Source organism: Protopterus annectens, chromosome 1.part0 (assembly GCF_019279795.1).
Source record: "Protopterus annectens isolate FY-2018-M chromosome 1.part0, PAN1.0, whole genome shotgun sequence".
Classification (NCBI taxonomy): Eukaryota; Metazoa; Chordata; order Ceratodontiformes; family Protopteridae; genus Protopterus; species Protopterus annectens.
Window position 1 is genome coordinate 654,671,983 of NC_056725.1, and position 18,917 is coordinate 654,690,899.

At 45.0% G+C, this 18,917-nt stretch overlaps 1 protein-coding gene across 1 annotated transcript in view; it reads right to left on the minus strand.

The window, feature by feature from the left end:
• LOC122793805 (ER lumen protein-retaining receptor 3-like) overlaps positions 1-18,917 on the minus strand; it is a 262,723-nt gene that overhangs the window by 31,524 nt on the left and 212,282 nt on the right. The window lies entirely within an intron of this gene.

The following is an 18,917-nucleotide window of genomic DNA, read 5'->3' on the forward strand; positions in this document are numbered from 1 at the left end:
TGGTATCTGGGCTTCTAGACTGTGCTTGTGTTGAGACCATACATTCCTTAGGTTCCATTGTAACTTTCTCATATGCAGCCTGGCATGCGGAATCAATATTATGCAGGATGCCATGTAACCCAGGGCTTGCAGGATTTTCCTTGCCGTAAGCTGAGTTTGTGTTGTTAGCGCCATGAAATAGACTGGTAGTTGCTTTTGTTTTTCTTCTGTGAGAAAAGCCATCTGAGTTGTTGTATCCAGTTCTGCACCCAGAAATGTTATCCTTTGGGATGGTACTAGCCTTGACTTTTGAATGTTGACTGTGTATCCCAAGGCTTGCAACAGGTGTATGACATTGGCCAAATCCTTTATTAATTTTGTCTTGCTGTCCGCTTGTATTAGGCAGTCGTCCAGGTATGGGTAAATTTGAATTCCCTGAAGCCTGCAATGAGCAATTACTGATGCCAGGCATTTCGTGAATACTCTGGGTGCAGTAGATAAGCCAAAGGGTAATGCTGAGAATTGATAATGCTCTGATCCTGCAAGAAATCAGAGGTGTCTTCTGCAATCTGGTCATATAGGGACGTGCAGGTATGCCTCCTTGAGATCTAGAGTCACCAGCCAAGACTCCTTGCCCAGCATGGGAAGAAGTTGCTGGAGGGTCAGCATTTTGAATTTTGGAACAATGAGATATGTGTTCAGTGCGGACAAGTCGAGAATAGGCTTCCATTGATTTTCTTTTCTTGGTACAAGAAATAGTTTGGAGTAAAATCCTTGGCCTTGCTCCATAGGTGGTACCTTTTCTATTGCACTCATCTTTAGTAAACTGATGATTTGTTTTAGAGCTTCTGTTTTTTTGGCTTGGTGGAAGGTTTGGCATTCCTCTCCTTTTTGGTAGAGTGTGGAAGTGAAACCTGTAGCCCTTGTCTATTGTCTGTAAAGTCCATTTGTCTCCTGTAATGCAATGCCAGTTTTCTGAAAATAAAGCTAGCTTTCCGCCCAAGGGTGCTTCTAGTTGTTCCCTGGTAGGCGGAATGAGAGTCAAGTCATTGTGTCTGTCCTGTGGAAGTGGTTGTAGTGGCAGCTGTGGCAGCACTTCTCTGGTTGGCAGGTTGCCATTGACGACCCCTGTAGGCACCTCTTGATTGGTTTCTGCCTCTTGGACGTCTATTTCTGCCTCTCTGTGCTTTGGATGTGTCTGGAAAGGACCAATTTTTCGAGGGCCAATTCCTGCTAAACCTCGGAGCTTGGACCTGTAAAAAATCCTTGACTGTTTGGACAGATTTTGCTTTTTCTTCCACTTACTTTAGAACCTCCTGTGCTGGGGAGCCAAACAAACTTTGCTTCTCCATAGGAGCATCTAGGAGTTTTGACTTAACATGGTCTGGTAAGGATTGCTCTTTTAACCAGGCATGCCTTCGAGTCACTGCTCCAGTCATAGCTGATCTAAAAGAAGCCTCCAGTGCATCAAAGCCACATTTTAAAAAATGATTACTGACCTGCTGAGAGTTATGTACCAATTCCTGAAGGGACTTACGGTCTATAGGTTCAGGAGAGGACAGTTTTTTATTTAGCTGGTCTAATAAAAATTCCTGGTACTGTATCATGTGAAATTGACAGTTTAAGGCCCTGGCAAAAAGAGTAGCAGATGTATAAACTTTTTTACCCCATCTCTCCAATGCTCTAGATTCCCTTTCAGAGGGAAGAGGGTTTTTGGCAGAGGCAGCTGCAACACCTTTAGGGCCCTGAGAAATGGTTTCTGGGTCTGCAACATGAGCCTTATACAAGTGGTAGTGAGAGTCCGGGACCCTGTAATATCTGTCAGGCTTTGCAGGGGCCGGAGGAAGAGAATCAGGGGCAGTACTGGCATCATTATATACATCATCAACAACAGATAGTACAGGAGGAATGGCTAAAGGCCTATGCTGTTGTAAATGTAAAAAAGTCCTTAGCCTTTTCCTTGAATCAGAAAAATCCTGGCCCTGCCATTGGAAGTGTTCCCCCAAAAGAAAATTCTTCAGGAGGAGAAGCAGAAGGTATGGAGTCTTCTGCATCAGAATCCTCATAAGGTGAATATGGGCCTTCCTGATGGTCAGATAAATCTGAGCCATCCGAGGAATAGTCTGAAGAGAGAGGTTCAGGTGGTTCAGTCCTAGGCCTCTTATCTGCAGGGGGTTGAGAGGCCCTGTCTGGGTGAGGTTGGGACCCCCTGATCAAAGAAATAAGGTCCTCAGCAAGGCTGAGTATCTGGGAACTAGAAGTAAGCCTGTGAGAGGGAGCTTTAGTAGGTAAGGCCTTGGAAATTTTGGCTGCTTTAGCCCTGGAAAAGGCCTGGATAGACATAGAAGCAGGGGGTCTGGCAGCCCCACGTGCAGGAGTAGAGATGTCTAAAGGAATAGTGTCTGACAAATCCTGGGTGACTGCTTCTGCAGCAGTAATATCTGAAGCCGATTCAGCCATGGCCTGTGTGGCCTCGGTTATTGGAGGCATGCTTTCAGCCGAAGGAAGAACCGACGACTCGGTTTCAGCCGAAACCGAGACACTCGCGGTAGGCCTAACCGTGGTTTCAGCCAAAACCGTGGGCCGCGAGTGTCGGTCCTTTTCCTTGCGTTTTTTAGCTAATTGTGTAGTCGGAGTCTCCGACGGCATTTTATATGCAAAAGCGGGACCAAAAAACTCTTCTGCAAACTCCGACCGACGTCTAAGCATCCGTCGGTTGAAGGAAGCACAGGCTAAACAAGCTGATACGTCGTGGTCTGGGCCTAAGCAAGGATGGCAGTACGAGTGGAAATCCTTATGAGGTATTTGTTTCCCACAAGTTAAACAATTATTTACTTTTTCTGACATCGGCTGAGGCAAGAAAGAGTCCCCAACGGGGTACTTAGCTTTTTTAGAAGTCTTCGGTAGTAGAAATCTCTGGATCTGACCAACCGGCACTTGCGAACAGCTTCTGCTTCGGGCACCGCGCGGCAAGAAAGACTGGGGAAAATGGCGTCGGCTGATGCCTTTATACCCCAGCAGCGATGACATCGGGTGAAGTGCGACATCAGCCGAGGCCAGACCCAGACTTTGGAATCCGGCCAACCGAAGGGGTGCCTGAGGCAGGACAACCCATTTGTTAGGACTGCAGATGCATCCTTGAAGGACATCCTGGACTGCAGCAGTGTGAACACTCAAACATCTACATTTATGGTAGGTACAAAACTGTACTATGTTCATTCTGTTACACTGCTGCAGTCATCACACTTGGGTTGAATCCCAAAGCTAAGTTTGGGTGGCTGGTCTATAAAGAGTTAGGATTGGTTAAGAGGCCCTGCAGAACTGCAGTGGCAAATCCTGCTCTGAATTTAGAGTAAAGAGGCAGGTGGTAATGCTTGGTGAAGGTGTGCACTGAACTCCAAGTTGCAGCCTCCAAAATTTCCTTGGTAGGTACTCCTCTGAGAAAGGCTGCTGAAGTGGCTGTTGCCCTGGTGGAATGAGGCCTAATGTTATTAGGGACTGATTTTCCATGCTGTGTGTAGCAGTACCGAATACAGTGTCCTATCCATTTGGATATTGTCTGCTTTGAGATAGCCTTGCCTTGTGATCCTGCAGCATATGCTACAAACAGTTGATCAGTTTTCCTGAAAGCTTTTGTTTTGTCCAAGTAGAAGCGTAGCTGCCTGTGTATGTCCAAAGAATGCAGAAGTTTCTCCCCTTTATTTTGGGGGTTTGGATAAAAAAGTACAGTTTTGTACCTACCATAAATGTAGATGTCCAAACTGGATAGCATCTGCAGTCATAACAACTGGGTTGTCCTGTCGTCAGGCAGCCCTTCGGTCGGCCGGATTCCAAAGTCCGGGTCCGGCTTCGGCTGATGTCGCACTTCACCCGACGTCATCTCTGCTGGTCTTCGGGTATAAAGGCATCAGCCGACGCCATTTCCCTCAGTGTTTCTTGCCCCAGATGCCAGTTGCCCTCTTGGAAGGCTAAATTTTGGGTAAATGCCAATGTTTCCAAAAGATAGAAGGCAAACACAAAAAATGAGCATGTATGTACATATATACAAACAAATACACCATAAGAGACTCCCCCCGCCAGCTAGCTATTAGGAGGGTAAAAACCCTAGGAGTACCACAGAGGGGAAGGAGAGAGGGTAATCCTGACTGCAGATGCTATCCAGTTCGGACATCTACATTTATGGTAGGTACAAAACTGTACTATGTCCTTCATGGATGCATCTGCAGTCATAACAACTGGGTAGAATACCATAGCCAACTAGGGGAGGAGGAAGAATAGATTATGGTGTGGTTAGGATCCCTTGCAGTACAGCAGTGGCAAACCCTGCTCGGGATCTGGAATACAGAGGTAAATTATAATGCTTGGCAAATGTATGCACGGAGGTCCAAGTAGCCGCCTCAATAATGTCCTTGGTTGCCACTCCTCGTAAGAAGGCTGTGGTAGTGGCTGTTGCCCTTGTAGAATGAGGCCTTATGTTCTGTGGAATTGGTTTTCCATGAAAGGAGTAACAGAATCGTATGCAATTTCCTATCCATTTGGAGATTGTCCGTTTGGAAATCGCTTTTCCTTCCCTTCCTGTTGCATAGGCTACAAAAAGCTGGTCAGTTTTTCTGTTACTTTTTGTTCTGTCCAGGTAGTAGCGTAGCTGTCTATGTACATCCAAGGTATGCAGCATTCTTTCCCCTCTGTTTTGTGGGTTTGGGAAGAAGGTAGGTAGGTGGATTGCCTGGTTTAAAGACACTCTGGCTACCACCTTAGGCATAAATGTAGGATTAGTCCTCATGGACACTCTATCTTGGTGGAAGATTAGGAAGGGTTGTACTGCCATTAGGGCCTGAAGTTCAGAAACCCTCCTTGCTGAGGTTATTGCCAGTAGGAAAGCAGTTTTCCACGATAGATGCTGCAGGTCTGCTGTTGCTGCTGGTTCAAAAGGTGCGAGTGTCAACTTTTCTAGCACAAAGTTCAAATCCCAAGCTGGCAATGGTGGTTTCCTAGGAGGTTTTACATTCTTGATCCCTCTGAGGAACTGCCTGAGTAAAGGATGTGAAAAGACAGGTGGATCAAAGCTGTATTCTGCTGAAATAGCTGATGCATGTATCTTGATGGAGGAATAGGACAAGCCTGTATGTAGAAGCTCTGCCAAATACTCCAGAATGTTAGCAATATCTATATTCGACACATCTTTTCCTCTTTCAGCACTCCAAATGACAAACCTTTTCCATTTTCCTGCATAGTTCCTTCTTGTTGAAGGTCTGCGGGCTTCAAGGATAATGTCTTTAACCCTTTGGGAAAGTTCTGGATTAGTTGCTGCTATGTGATGTACCATGCAGTCAGTTGCAACGTTTTTAGGTTTGGATGCATGATGCTGTAGTTGTTCTGAGTTAACATCAAAGGCATCAGGGGTATTGACCACATTTTGTCCCGAGACATGCTCCTCAGCAATGGGTACCAGTGTTGTCTTGGCCAGTTTGGAGCTATCAGGGTTATCCTTGGACGTTCCTCCTTGATTTTTAGTAATACCTTGTGTATCAAGGGAAGAGGTGGGAATGCATATGCTGTCAGACCTTTCCAGCTGAAGGAGAGCGAGTCCACCTTCCATGCAAGTGGGTGGAATGTCCTTGTGCAGAATTCTTTGAGCTGGTGATTGAGAGGGGAAGCGAATAGATCTATCTGTGGCATTCCCCATTTCTTTGAGATGGTCTTGAAGATGTCCGGGTGTAGCATCCATTCGTGAGCATCCGAGGTGGTTCTGCTTAACATGTCTGCTAGAGTATTCTCCTTTCCTGGTACAAATATTGCCTGTAACTGGATGTTGTAGCTGAGTGCCAGGTTCCAAAGGTCCAAAGTCATTCTGCATAGGGGGTATGAATGAGTGCCTCCCTGTTTGTTGATGTACCACATGACTGTGGTGTTGTCTGTCCTTATCATCAAATGGCCTGCTTTGAGAAATGGTCTGAATTTTTGGATTGCCAGTTTTACTGCCAGCATTTCTTTTAGGTTGATGTGCAGGTGGAGCTGGTCCTGCGTCCACAATCCTTGTACGCATTTGTCCTGCATGTGAGCCCCCCATCCTAGGTCTGAGGCGTCTGTTGTGATGGTTTGGCTTGCTTGATAGTTGTGAAAGGGTAGGCCTGGGTTTGACTGGCATGCTTGAGCCCACCATAGGAACTCCTGTTTTAGGCATGGGATTAGTGGAATTTTTGCTTCTAGGCTGTGCCTGTGTTGGGACCATAAATTCTTTAGGTACCACTGTAGTTTTCTCATATGTAGTCTGGCATGTGGAACCAAGATTATGCAGGATGCCATGAAGCCCAAGGCCTGTAGAACTTTTCTTGCTGTTAGCTTGTTCTGTCTTGTTAGTGCCAAGAAGTAAAGAGGGAGTTCTTTTTGTTTTTCTGCAGTTAGGAATGCCATTTGTTTTACTGTGTCCAATTCCGCGCCCAAGAATGTCCTTGTTTGGGATGGTATCAGCCTTGACTTTTGTAAATTGACTGTATCCCAGTGCTTGTAGCAAGTAAATGACCCTTTGTAAATCTGTTGTCAGCTTGCTTTTGTTGTCCCCTTGTAGCAGGCAGTCGTCCAGGTATGGATAAATTTGGATTCCTGTAGTCTGCAGTGGGCGATTACTGATGCCAGGCATTTTGTGAATACTCTGGGCGCAGTAGATAAGCCAAAGGGCAATGCTGAGAATTGATAGTGCTCTGATCCTGCAAGAAATCTGAGGTACCTTCTGCAAATTGGTCGAATGGGGACGTGCAGGTATGCCTCCTTGAGATCTAGAGTTACCAGCCAACACTCCTTGCCCAGCATGGGAAGAAGTTGCTGTAGGGTCAGCATTTTGAATCTTGGGACAATGATGTATGTATTTAAGGTGGACAGGTCGAGAATAGGTCTCCAACTTTTTTCCTTTCTTGGAACTAGGAATAGTCTGGAGTAGAATCCTTTGCCTTGTTCTGTTATTGGCACTCTTTCCACAGCTCTCATCTTTGTTAGTTGCATTATCTGCTGTAGAGCTTCTGTTTTTTGATTTGGAGGCAGGTTTGGCATTCCTCTTTTGACTGGTAAAGTGTGGAAGTGGAAACGGTATCCTTGGTCTATGGTTTGCAAAATCCACTTGTCTTTTGTGATATAGTGCCAGTTCTTCGAAAATAAGGTTAATTTTCCGCCTAATGGTGCTGCTATTTGTTCCCTGGTAGGCGGAGTTAGAATCAAGTCACTGTGCTGTTGTAGTGGTAGTGGCTGTGTCTGTGCCTCTGTTATTACCTTGCCACTGTTGTCCTCTGTAGGCACCCCCTCTGGATTGATTTCTGCCTCTGGAACGTCTATTCCTGCCCCTTTGGGATCTTGTGGAGTCAGGAAAGGACAAATTTTTGGCAGGCCAGTTCCTGCTAAACCTTGGGGGCTGAACCTGCAAGAAATCTTTAACCGTTTGTACAGATTTTGCCTTTTCTTCCATTTTCTTCATTACCTGCTGGGCAGGTGTACCAAACAAACTGGCCTTATCCATAGGTGCATCTAATAACTTAGCTTTAACATGATCCGGTAAGACCTGTTCCTTCAGCCATGCATGTCTTCTTATCACTGTGCCAGTCATGGCTGATCTAAATGAAGCCTCCAGTGCATCATAGCCACATTTTAAGGAATGGTTACTAACCTGTTGTATGTTATTTACCATTTCTAATACATATTTCTTATCTATAGAGTCATCAGAGGATAGCTTTTTAGTTAACTGATCAAGCATAAACTCTTGGTATTGTATCATGTGAAACTGACAGTTTAAAGCTCTAGCTGAGAGAGTAGCGGAGGTGTAAACCTTTTTGCCCCATCTGTCTAAAGACCTGGCTTCCCTTTGAGAAGGAATAGGGTTTTTTGCTGTGGTCGAGGCAACTGCCTTAGGCCCCTGGGATATAGTTTCGGGGTCTGCAAGTGGGGCCTTGTATAAGTGATGATGAGTGTCTGGTACCCTGTAAAATCTGTCTGGTTTGGGAGGGGCTGGAGGTAAGGAATCTGGTGCAGTGCAGACATCATTAAATGCATCGTCCACAACAGAGAGGACAGGGGGTATAGCTAAAGGTCTGTGTTGTGGAAGGTGCAGAAAAGTCCTAAGTCTTTTTCTGGAATCTGAGAAATCCTGTTCCTGCCATTGGAATTGTTCTCGCATGGCATGTAAGGTTTCCCCAAAGGAGAATTCTTCTGGTGGAGAAGCAGCTGGAATGGATTCTTCAGCATCTGAGTCTTCATAATTGGAGAAATGAGCCTCTGGCTGGTCTGTAATATCTGAGTCATCCGCAGAATCATCAGAGGACACAGGCTCGGGGGGCTCTGCTCTAGGTCTCTTTTCTGGGGGCTGAGAGGCCCTGTCTGGGTGAGATTGAGATCCCCTAATTAAGGATATTAAATCTTCTGCCAGAGTAAGCATTTGTGAACTAGAAGTGGGCCTAGTTGAGGGGGGCTTAACAGGCACTGATTTAGTAGATTTGGCTGCTTTAGCCCTGGCAAAGGCCTTAATAGACATGGCTGCAGGAGGCCTAGCAGCACCACGTGCTGGGGTAGAGACATCCAAAGGGATGGTGTCTGATAAGTCACTAGTAACCACTGTTGTAGGTAAGATTTCTGAGGCCGATTCAAGTAAGGTAGCAGGAACCTCAGTAGTAGTCATTGATTCAGCTGTGCTTTGATCAGTTTTCTCGGTTTCGGCCGAAACCGAGACACTAGCGGTTTGCTTAACCATGGTTTCGGCCGAAACCGCGGACCGCGAGTGTCGGTCTTTTTCTTTGCGTTTTTTAACAATTTGGGTAGTCGGAGGATCCGACGGCATAATGTATGCAAAATCTGAGCCGAAAAACTGTTCAGCAAACTCCGACCAACGCCTAAGCGTTCGTCGGTTGAATGAGGCACAGGCTGAACAGGCTGCTACGTCATGGTCTGGGCCTAAACAAGGCAAACAGTAAGAGTGGAAATCTTTATGAGGTATTTGTTTCCCACAAGTTAAACAGTTATTGACTTTTTCTGACATCGTCTGAGGCAAGAAAGAATCCCCAACGGGGTACTTAGCTTTTAGAAGTCTTCGAAGTAGTATTCGGTAGTAGTAATCTCTGGATCTGACCGACCGGCAGTTGCGAACAGCTTGTGCTTGGTGCCCCACGCGGCAAGAAAGACTGAGGAAAATGGCGTCGGCTGATGCCTTTATACCCGAAGACCAGCAGAGATGACGTCGGGTGAAGTGCGACATCAGCCGAAGCCGGACCCGGACTTTGGAATCCGGCCGACCAAAGGGCTGCCTGACGACAGGACAACCCAGTTGTTATGACTGCAGATGCATCCATGAAGGACATGTAGGCAAATGGATGGTTTGGTTAAGAGCTGCACTAGATACCACCTTTGGCATGAAGGTAGGGTTTGTCCTTAAAGATACCCTATCCTGATGAAAAATTATAAAAGGTTCCACTGACATTAATGCCTGTAGCTCTGAGAGTCTTCGTGCTGAAGTTACTGCCAGGAGCAGAGCTGTTTTCCATGATAAAAATTTTAGATCGGCTGTATTGGCTGGCTCAAAAGGTGGTACGGTCAGTTTTTCCAAAACGAAATTGAGGTCTCAAGTTGGTGTTGGTGCTCTCCGGGGCGGTCTTATGATTTTAGCCCCTCTGAGGTACTGCTTTAGCAAGGGATGGGAGAATAAAGGAGGATCCATGTTGTAATGTGCAGAAATGGCAGAGGCGTGAATCTTAATAGATGAAAAGGATAGGCCTCTGTCCAGCATCTCAGTTAAGTATTGTAAAATCTGAGGAATGTTTGGAACAAGAGGGTCAAGGCTGTGTGCCTGGTTCCAGGCGCAGAATCTCTTCCATTTTTCTGAGTAAGCTTTCCTGGTGCTAGGCCTCCTGGCCTCCAAAATGACATCCATAACAGATTTAGAGAGAGGTGTTGCCTGTTTGACTAAAGTATCTGCCATGCAGCCAGGTTTAGGGTTTTGAGCTGACTGTGCAGGATCTGATTGTTTTGTTGAGTCAGAAGGTGTGGAATTTGGGGCAAAATCCATGGTGGGCCCTGAGCCAAGTTCCTTAAGATAGGGTGCCAGTGCTGGCGTGGCCAGTCTAGAGCAATCAGGATCATCTGTGTTTTTTCTTGTCTGGCTTTTAGGAGTACCTTTGAAAGGAGAGGCAGTGGTGGGAAGGCATAGACTTTTAGGTTTTTCCAGCTGAACAGAAGAGCATCCACTTTCCATGCTTGTTTGTGATAAGTCCTTGTGCAGAATTTTTGTAGTTGGCAATTCAGAGGGGAGGCAAAAAGATCTATGTCTGGGCATCCCCATTTTTGTGTTATCATGCTGAAGATTTGTGGGTTCAATTTCCATTCGTGAGGGTCCATGATATTTCTGCTTAAGTCGTCTGCCAGAGTATTTTTCTTTCCTGGCAGGAGAACGTGGAACGTTAGAGCTGTGTTCCACAAGGTCATGGCTTGCCTGCATAGGGGAGAAGAGTGAGTGCCCCCTTGTTTGTTTATGTACCACATTACTGTGGTGTTGTCTGTCTTTAGTAATAGTTGTCCTGGGTGTAGAAGGTCCTTGAAAGCTGTTAGGGCATTTTGAACAGCCAACATCTCTTTTTGATTGATGTGAAGATTCATCTGGTCTGTGATCCACTTGCCCTGAATGCATGTTCCTGCCATGTGTGCTCCCCAGGCGTAATCCGAAGCATCTGTTGTTAGAGTTTGCCTGGCTGTGGACTGGGTAAAAGGCTGACCCTTGTTTATGTGACATGCCTGTGCCCACCACCGAAACTCCTGTTGTAGGCAGGGAATTACTGCTTCTAGACTGTGAGAATGTTGAGTCCAAACACTTTTTAGGTACCAGTCTAATTTCCTCATATGCAGTCTGGCATATGGTATTAGTAGTATGCAGGATGCCATGAATCCCAGGGCCTGCAGAATTTTTCTTGCAGGGAGATGGGGCGTTTTTGCCAGTAGTTGAAAATATTGAATTAGTTGCACTTGTTTGTCTGGCGTGAGGTAAGCCATCTGGGCCGTTGTATTTAAGCTGGCACCCAGGAATGTAATCTGCTGTGAGGGCACTAGTTTTGACTTCTTTTCGTTTACTGTGTACCCTAGAGAAATTTGCAACCTTTTCACAAACGCCAGATGCTGTAGAAGAATGTCCTTTGTCTCTGCTTGAATGAGGCAGTTGTCCAGGTATGGATATATTTGAATCCTTTTTTGTCTGCAAAATGCAATTACTGGTGCCAGGCACTTTGTGAAGATCCTGGGCGCAGTAGATAAGCCAAAGGGCAGTGCAGAGAATTGGTAGTGCCTTGTACCAGCTTTGAATTGGAGGTATCTTCTGTAATTTTGTCTGATAGGGACATGCAGGTATGCCTCTTTGAGGTCCAGAGTAACAAGCCAAGCCTTCTTGCCCAGCTAGCTTCTTGGGTAGAAGCTGCTGTAATGTCAACAGTTTGAATTTCAGAATATCCAGGTAAGTATTCAGAATTGAAAGGTCCAGTATAGGCCTCCAAGCTTTGTCCTTTCTGGGGACCAGGAAGAGTCTTGAGTAAAATCCTTGTCCTTGTTCCTGTTGTGGTACTTTTTGTATAGCTCTCATGTCCATGAGGGCTGAAATTTGTTTTTGTGCCTCTGCCCATTGATTTTGTGGCAGGTCTGGCATTCATTTTAGCTTTGGTAAAGTATGGAAGTGGAATCTATAACCTTGAGACACAATATTCAGGACCCATTTGTCTTGGGTGATTGTTTGCCAGTTTTGAGAAAAAAGTGCTAGTTTTCCCCCTAATTGGGCTACCAGAAGAGATGTGCTTGGCGTACGCAAGGGAAAGTCATTGTGACTGTTTCCTGTAAGGTTGAGACTTGTCCTCACCTCCTTTTGGGGTTGAGGTGCCCCACTGTCATTGTCTGTTTGAGCCTTGGGGTTGAGATCTGCCTCTTGGGCGCCTGTATCTGCCTCTCTGTGGCCTGTCTGACACTGGAAAGGACCAATTTTTTGTTGGCCAATTTCTGCTAAATCGAGTTGGCTGTACCTGTAAGAAATCCTTGACTGCTTGCACAGATTTAGCTTTATCCTCCATTTTCTTTAACACCTCTTCTGCCTTAACACCAAACAAGGTATCATGTTGTACAGGAGCATCCAATAACTTTGCCTTAAGATGTTCAGGTAAACTCTGTTCTTTTAACCAAGCATGTCTTCGAATAACAAAACCTGTAACTGCGGCTCTACAAGAGGCCTCTAAAGAATCAAAACCACATTGCAGAGTATGTTTTCCCACCTGTTCAATTGAATGCAATAAATCATGCACTTCTTTACAATCAGGAGCTTCTGAGCTAGCCAGCCTTTTCTGTTTTAATTGAGCCATTAAATATTGTTGGTACTTAAGCATGTGAAACTGGCAATTTAAAGCTCTTACTGCTAAAGTTGCAGACGTGTATACTTTCTTCCCCCATCTATCTAAAGCTCTGGAATCTCTGTCAGAGGGTACAGGATTTTTTGCAATGGAAGCCTTAACCCCCTAGGAAATAGTTTCTGGATCAGCAGAAGGGTTTTTGTAAAGAAACTTGTGAGAGTCAGGGACTCTATAATACCTATCTGGCTTGGCTGGAGCAGGGGGCAAAGAGTCAAGAGATAAGCTGGATTCAGAGAACACATCATCCACAATGTCTAGTACAGGCAGAATAGCCAGGGGCCTGTGCTGAGGCAATAAGAGGAAATCCCTGAGCCTTTTCTTGGATTCTGAGTATTCCTAACTTTCCCAATGGAAATGTTCCCTCATGGTATGTAAAGCTTTCCCAAAAGAATAATCCTCCGGAGGAGAGGCTGAAGGGATAGATTCCTCAGCATCAGAGTCCTCATAGGGGGGTAAAAAGTATCCCTGGTCTGAAGAGGAATCAGAGGAAATGGCAACCTGATCAGAGGAGTCATAGTCTGTATCCTGCCTAGGCCTTTTCTCAGGAGGGGGATGGGAACCCCTGATTAGAGTAATGAGGTCTTCGGCCATTTTAAGCATCTGTTTCTTAGGCATGGAGAATTGTCCAGGAGAATGCTGTACTTGTTTCTTTGTGTTTAACGGTACCTTTGTCTTGGCTGTTGACTTAATGGCAAGTTGTGAAGGTCTAAAAACACCCTCAGAAGCCGGTGCCTGCTCAGCAGCTCTGGACCCATCGGAGGGATTAGTTTCCGTAGGCCCAGTACCTTGAGGTTCCAGAGGCCTAGTTGTCTCCACGTGGGAGTCGGAGGCGGCCTGTGGCTCTGAGATAGCGGGTGTCAGGGGCTGCGAAAGCACCTCACTGAGAACTGGCGACTGGCCTAGAAGAGGTTTTGTCGTCGGTTTTGGACCTCAGATGCCTGTCTTTATCCTTGTCTTTGCGTTTTTTTGGAATTGCGGTCGTCGGTTGATCCGACAGCATAGTATAATTGAACCTTCGGCCAAAGTAGTGCAAAGCAAAATCAAAACGTCTTTTTATAGTGCGTTTGTTAAATCTAGCACAAAACCGACAAGTAGTGACGTTGTGATCAGGGCCTAGGCATGGAATACAGTACGAGTGGAAGTCCTTATGAGGTATTTGCTTACCACAAGAAATACAATTATTAACTTTTTCTGACATCGGTCTGAGGCAAGAAAAAAGTTTCCCCAATGGGGTACTTAGCTTTATTGAAGACTTCGGATCTGAAATTCAACTTCGAAAATCTCAGGAGTCGGCTGACCGGCACTTATGAACTGCTTCTGCTTCGGGCACCGTGCGGCAAGAAAGACTGAAGAAAATGGCGTCGGATGCATCTTGTATACCCCTGGAGCACTGACGTCAGGGAAGAAGCGACAGCAACCGACGCCGGACCAAGACTTTGGAACTCTGGCCGACTGCGGGACTGCCTGACGGCAGGATAACCCAAGTGTGATGACTGCAGCAGTGTAACTACTACTCCATCTCATAACTGCTGAACAGAGTTTTTATACCACACAACCTAACCAGTTAAAATAAGCAAACAAACAATGATCCCAGACTTGTCTCTAAAGAGCATCATCTGCCAAAGCTGGCCACCTGTTCCTACTCTTAATGGTCCACAAATTAAAATAAGCACACTGTGGACAGTTTGGCATGTCCTGTACCAGGACCAGGCAAAGCAAAAAGATTGCATGGAAGTCTCAATGAGGGATTTATTTCCTACACTCCAAGCGAACACTAGTCTTAACTACTGACATCGGACAGATATACTAGCAATAATGCAGTAAGAAACAAGATCCCCAATGGGGTACTTGGCTTTAGGCATTCTGTCTTTGGCTTTAAACTGACCAATGCACACTATCAGGCTCCATCAGTTATGAAAAAAAAAATGAAGAAAATGTTGCTTGCAGACGGCTCTTATAGTCTGACGTGCTGATATCAGAGCAGAGGTCCTCAGCCATGCCTGGAGCAGGAGATAAAATCTGTAGTATTTGGACCTTCCAAGGGCTTCCACAGCAGGAAATCCCAGTGATCTATTACTGCAACATGGAAATGTGACATACATTTATATAACTTGTTCTGTGACAGAATAGGAGGTCAAAGAAGGTTGGACCTTTTATGACTTAAAAGGCTAAATTAGATCTCCAAGGAGCAGTCTGTAGGACACTGAGTACAGACAGTGGGCTGCCACTCTGTCCTGATAACTATGACTTTTGTGGCCACTGATGTTTTTAATTTTAAAGCTCTGAAGTCTCTCAAGTTGAGTGATATGTTTAAATAAAAACATATCAAAAAGTCCATTCTATTCAGTAATGGGTTTTCGGAGATCAGAGTAAAGGGGAGAATACAGATTTGACTGGATTTAGTGGAGATGCCTTTGGAAATTAGAGGAATCAGACAGAAGGCTTTCCAAGTACTGCAGAGGCATGATGGGAAAATGATAAGGAATTCCAGATCTCCTCTTATGACTGTCTGATTGGAAGCTTATGTCACCTGCATGGTATAAGAAAATGTTCTGTTTATCAAAATGAATTATGCTACATTTTATATTTACTTTCAGACCCTATCTTAGCACCAATTGTTAACATTGTCTAACTATGTTAGAGCAAACTGTGAGTCAGTACAAGACTGAATAACAGAACCCAATTTACAATCAGGTGCAAATTTAGATAACCATAGACCAGCAGTGTTGGCCTGCTTTAGTTACTTTTTCAAAGAAACTAATGAGATATTCATGGGGTTTCAGGGTTAAAAGGTTTTCAATGTCCAAATTAATGACATCTAAGACAATATGCTCTATAGGTTTTACATGAAGTTAGTGAGACTAACAGGTCTATAGCTGCAGTCACCCTTTTGTAACGGCATTGCAATGGCCTTTTTAAACACAAATAAATGGACATTTTCTAGGATTCAGGAATGGATAGACTTGGCAAAAAGAGGTTAAGAAAAGGATCAGATAAACCATATCTGGCACTAATTATCAAGCAACCTAGCATATTAACTGAGTCCACAGATGAAGTGTTCTTACCTTTTGATAGGGCTAGGAGAACTTTATTATCATCCTCAACCCCTTTCCCACTTTCTACATAGGGTTGGGGTGTTCAGTAAACTGTCGCCATTTCTCTATACAATGCCACACTTTTGCCCTACTGTCACAGATCTTCTCACACACAATCTAACCACCTCTTTGCTGGACACCCTTGTTTCCTCTTGCCGCCTTCGTGTCTGTCCCAAATCGTCTTCATAAGACTGTCTTCTGTTTTTCTGCACATGTGCCTGAACCACCATAATACTTTGGCATCTGCTCTTATATCCTCATTTCTTTGTCTGTTCCACAGTGTGCATCGTGCCACCCATCTCAGGCACTTCATCTCCATCACCTCTAGCTTTCTCAACTGCTCTGTCTTTACTGCCCAGGTTTCTATACCATACAGCAGTACTGGTCACACCACTGTTTTATACACATTACCTTTCAGCTTCATTGACATTCTTCTGTCATACACTGCCTCTGCCACTCTGTGCCAGTTGGCTGCAGCCACTTCAGTTCTACCCATTACCTCCTCATTCAAACTGCTCTTTTCAACCACCCCTCCCAGATACCTGAAGCTGTTAATCTGTTCCACTATCCTCCCTTCTATCTCAATTTTCAGCTTCTGATTTCTCCAATTAGCTGCCATTACAGGTGCTTATCTGTACTCTGTTTCAGCTATGTGCCTTCAGTTCTGTATTCCATTCCTCTGTCCTTTGCTGAAGTTCTTACTCAGACTGCCTGCAGTGCCACATCATCTGCATTCAGCAACTTTGTTGACCTGTCTCCTCCAACCTATTTGCTAATGCAGTCCATCACCAGAATGAACAGCAGTGGGCAGAGAGCTGAACCCTGGTGTACTCCCACTCCCACTGGGAATCCCTCTGTGAGGTCAAAAACTGTTTGCAGTTAAGCCACTTGCTCCTTGTACATAACTTGCATTAATTCTACCAATGTTTCTGGGACTTTGAACCACTGCAGGACTGCCCAAATCAGCTTTCTTGGGACTGTGTCATAATTTCTTTGTCTAGAATGTCCAGTTGGACACTTTCTAGCTTCTTCTCAACTATCTGTCTCATTGCAAACATTGGGTCGGTTGTGCTGCATCCTAATCTGAATGTCAGCTGCTCATGTCCCATCTTACGTTATACTATTCTGCATATTCCTTTGTCACTCACACTCCACAGAACTTTCATGAAGTGTGGTAGGGGTTTGAAACCTCTCTACTGCCCACAGTTATGAATGCCCCCTTTGTTCTTAAACACTAGCATTAGTATACTTACACTCCAGTCATCTGGAATACGTCTTTCCCTCCAAACTGATACGAGTACCCTCGGGAGTCATTTCTCCCCTATCTCACCCAACAGCTTTATCCTATCTGCTGTGACCTCATTTGAGCCTGCTGCCTTCCCTGACTTCATTTTCCTTAGTGCTGTTCTTACTTCTACTGTGGTGGGCTCCTCCTCTTCTTTCATCTTAGGCTGTTATCTGGAGCAGTACAATTTTTGTGGGGTTTTCTTCATTCAGAAGTTGCTGGAAGTACTCCTTCCATCTTCTTTTGATGCCCTCTGGAAATGTGAACAGGTTGTTACTTGCATCTTCATCTTTCATTCCTTCCTTTGCAACCCGATAGAGGTTTCTTTATGCGATCTACTGTCACTTTCCAGAAGTTGGCAGAGTGCCCCAAATGCCTTGTTCTTTGCTACTGCAACGCCTTTCTTAGCCACTTTGTTAGCCAACCAGCATTCTCTCCTAGCCTGTTCCGTCTTTTCTACCTTCCACTTTTTCCTACACTCTTTCTTTCTTTTGATGACTTCCTGTATTCCACTACCAGCTTTCCTTATGCATTTTGTTTTCTTACCTGGCTTAGCTGCATACCTGCTCTGTAGTCCTCACAGATGCTGATTTGAGGTACTGACATTCTTCTTCAACTTCACCTATTTCTTCTTTTTCTTGTTGAGGTGTTAGAGCCCTGAGTAATTCCTTTAGCTACTGTGCTTTCTCTCCAGTCAATTTCCAGGTCTTCAGTCTGGTCTCTGTTGACCTTATAGCCTTCTCTGACCACTGCTTGCAGCTATCTGTGGCAAGCAGTGGTTTATGTTGCGGGCCAACTGTTTCACTGTGGATGACATTGCAATTGCTAATTCTACCTCCCTGCCATTTTCTTACTAAGAGAAAGTCAACCTGAATTGCATGTTGATCACTCTTGTATGTGACCTTGTGACTGTCTCTCTTACTGAACCATCTGTTGGCCACCATCAAGCCAGTTGCTAGAAATCTAAAATGACCTCTCCTTCTTTACTCCTGCTGCTCCACCCATGTGGACCCAGGAAATCCTCATCATCTGTTCTGTCTGCCCTGATATGTGTATTCAGGTCAGCCATTACCAATACCAATTCACCTTGTCCAGCTTTATCTAGTAGGTCCTGCAATTGCTGTCTGAATGCACTATTTTCCTCATTATCACAATCCTGTCATGGGGGGGGGGGGGGTAGGCTGATACTATGAATACTGTCCTATCACTACACTGGACGCTGACTGCCATCAGTCTGTCAATAATTCTGATGACATCCCTCATTATCTTCAGAAGGGTTTCCCTCACCACACTTCTCACACCATTTCTAGCCTGTTCTCTTGAGTAGTAGATTTTGGATCCCAAGCCAAGTGGTGTTGCTGCACTGCCTTTCCAACTCGACTCCTGGATAAATAGGATGTCCAGCCTCCTCCTTAGCAAAATGTCATCCACTTCCAAGCCTCACCCTATCAGTGAACCTACATTTGAGTATAGCAGTTCTTAGCTCATGTCTGGCAGGTTCATTGGTTTTGCATCTAGCTATCGCTCAACAAAGCTATCACAGGTAAAACAAGCCAGACAACTGGACACTGACCAGCCAGTAGCTTAGTGACCCAGGACTGCTGGGCTTTATGGCAGAGACATACTGGTCAACATGGGCACATACACCCCTCTGGCGTAGGTCAGAGTAAGCCGGGTCCTCAACCTACTTATCTCTGGCAAATACCCATGTCTATTTGGCGACATTAGTCAATACTTGCCTACAGCTATATTTTACACCACCAAGTGACTTAGCCCTGCCATGGGACACAGTCTGTGATTTGTGTTCTCCTATGTTGAGGGTGCTAATATAAATTTTCTGACAGAATTAAAGAAATTGAGCACCACAGTAGATGCCAAAAGCAGTAGGTCTATACTACTCTTCCCCCTTTGGGGCACTATCTAGAGTCTCTGCTGCTGCCCACAACTCCATTTTTGGGTGTTTAAGATGGAAACACACAGCATATTTTGTGACACAGAAAAGCTCTATATAGGCATTGACTGGAGATCAGGATTGAACCTTGTGAGTGACAGTTAAAGACCATAACCATTATACTAACTGGTCTAATCCCCACAAACAAACTGCTTATACAACTTATTCCACAGTAATTAAAGAGGATGCCTTGGATTGTG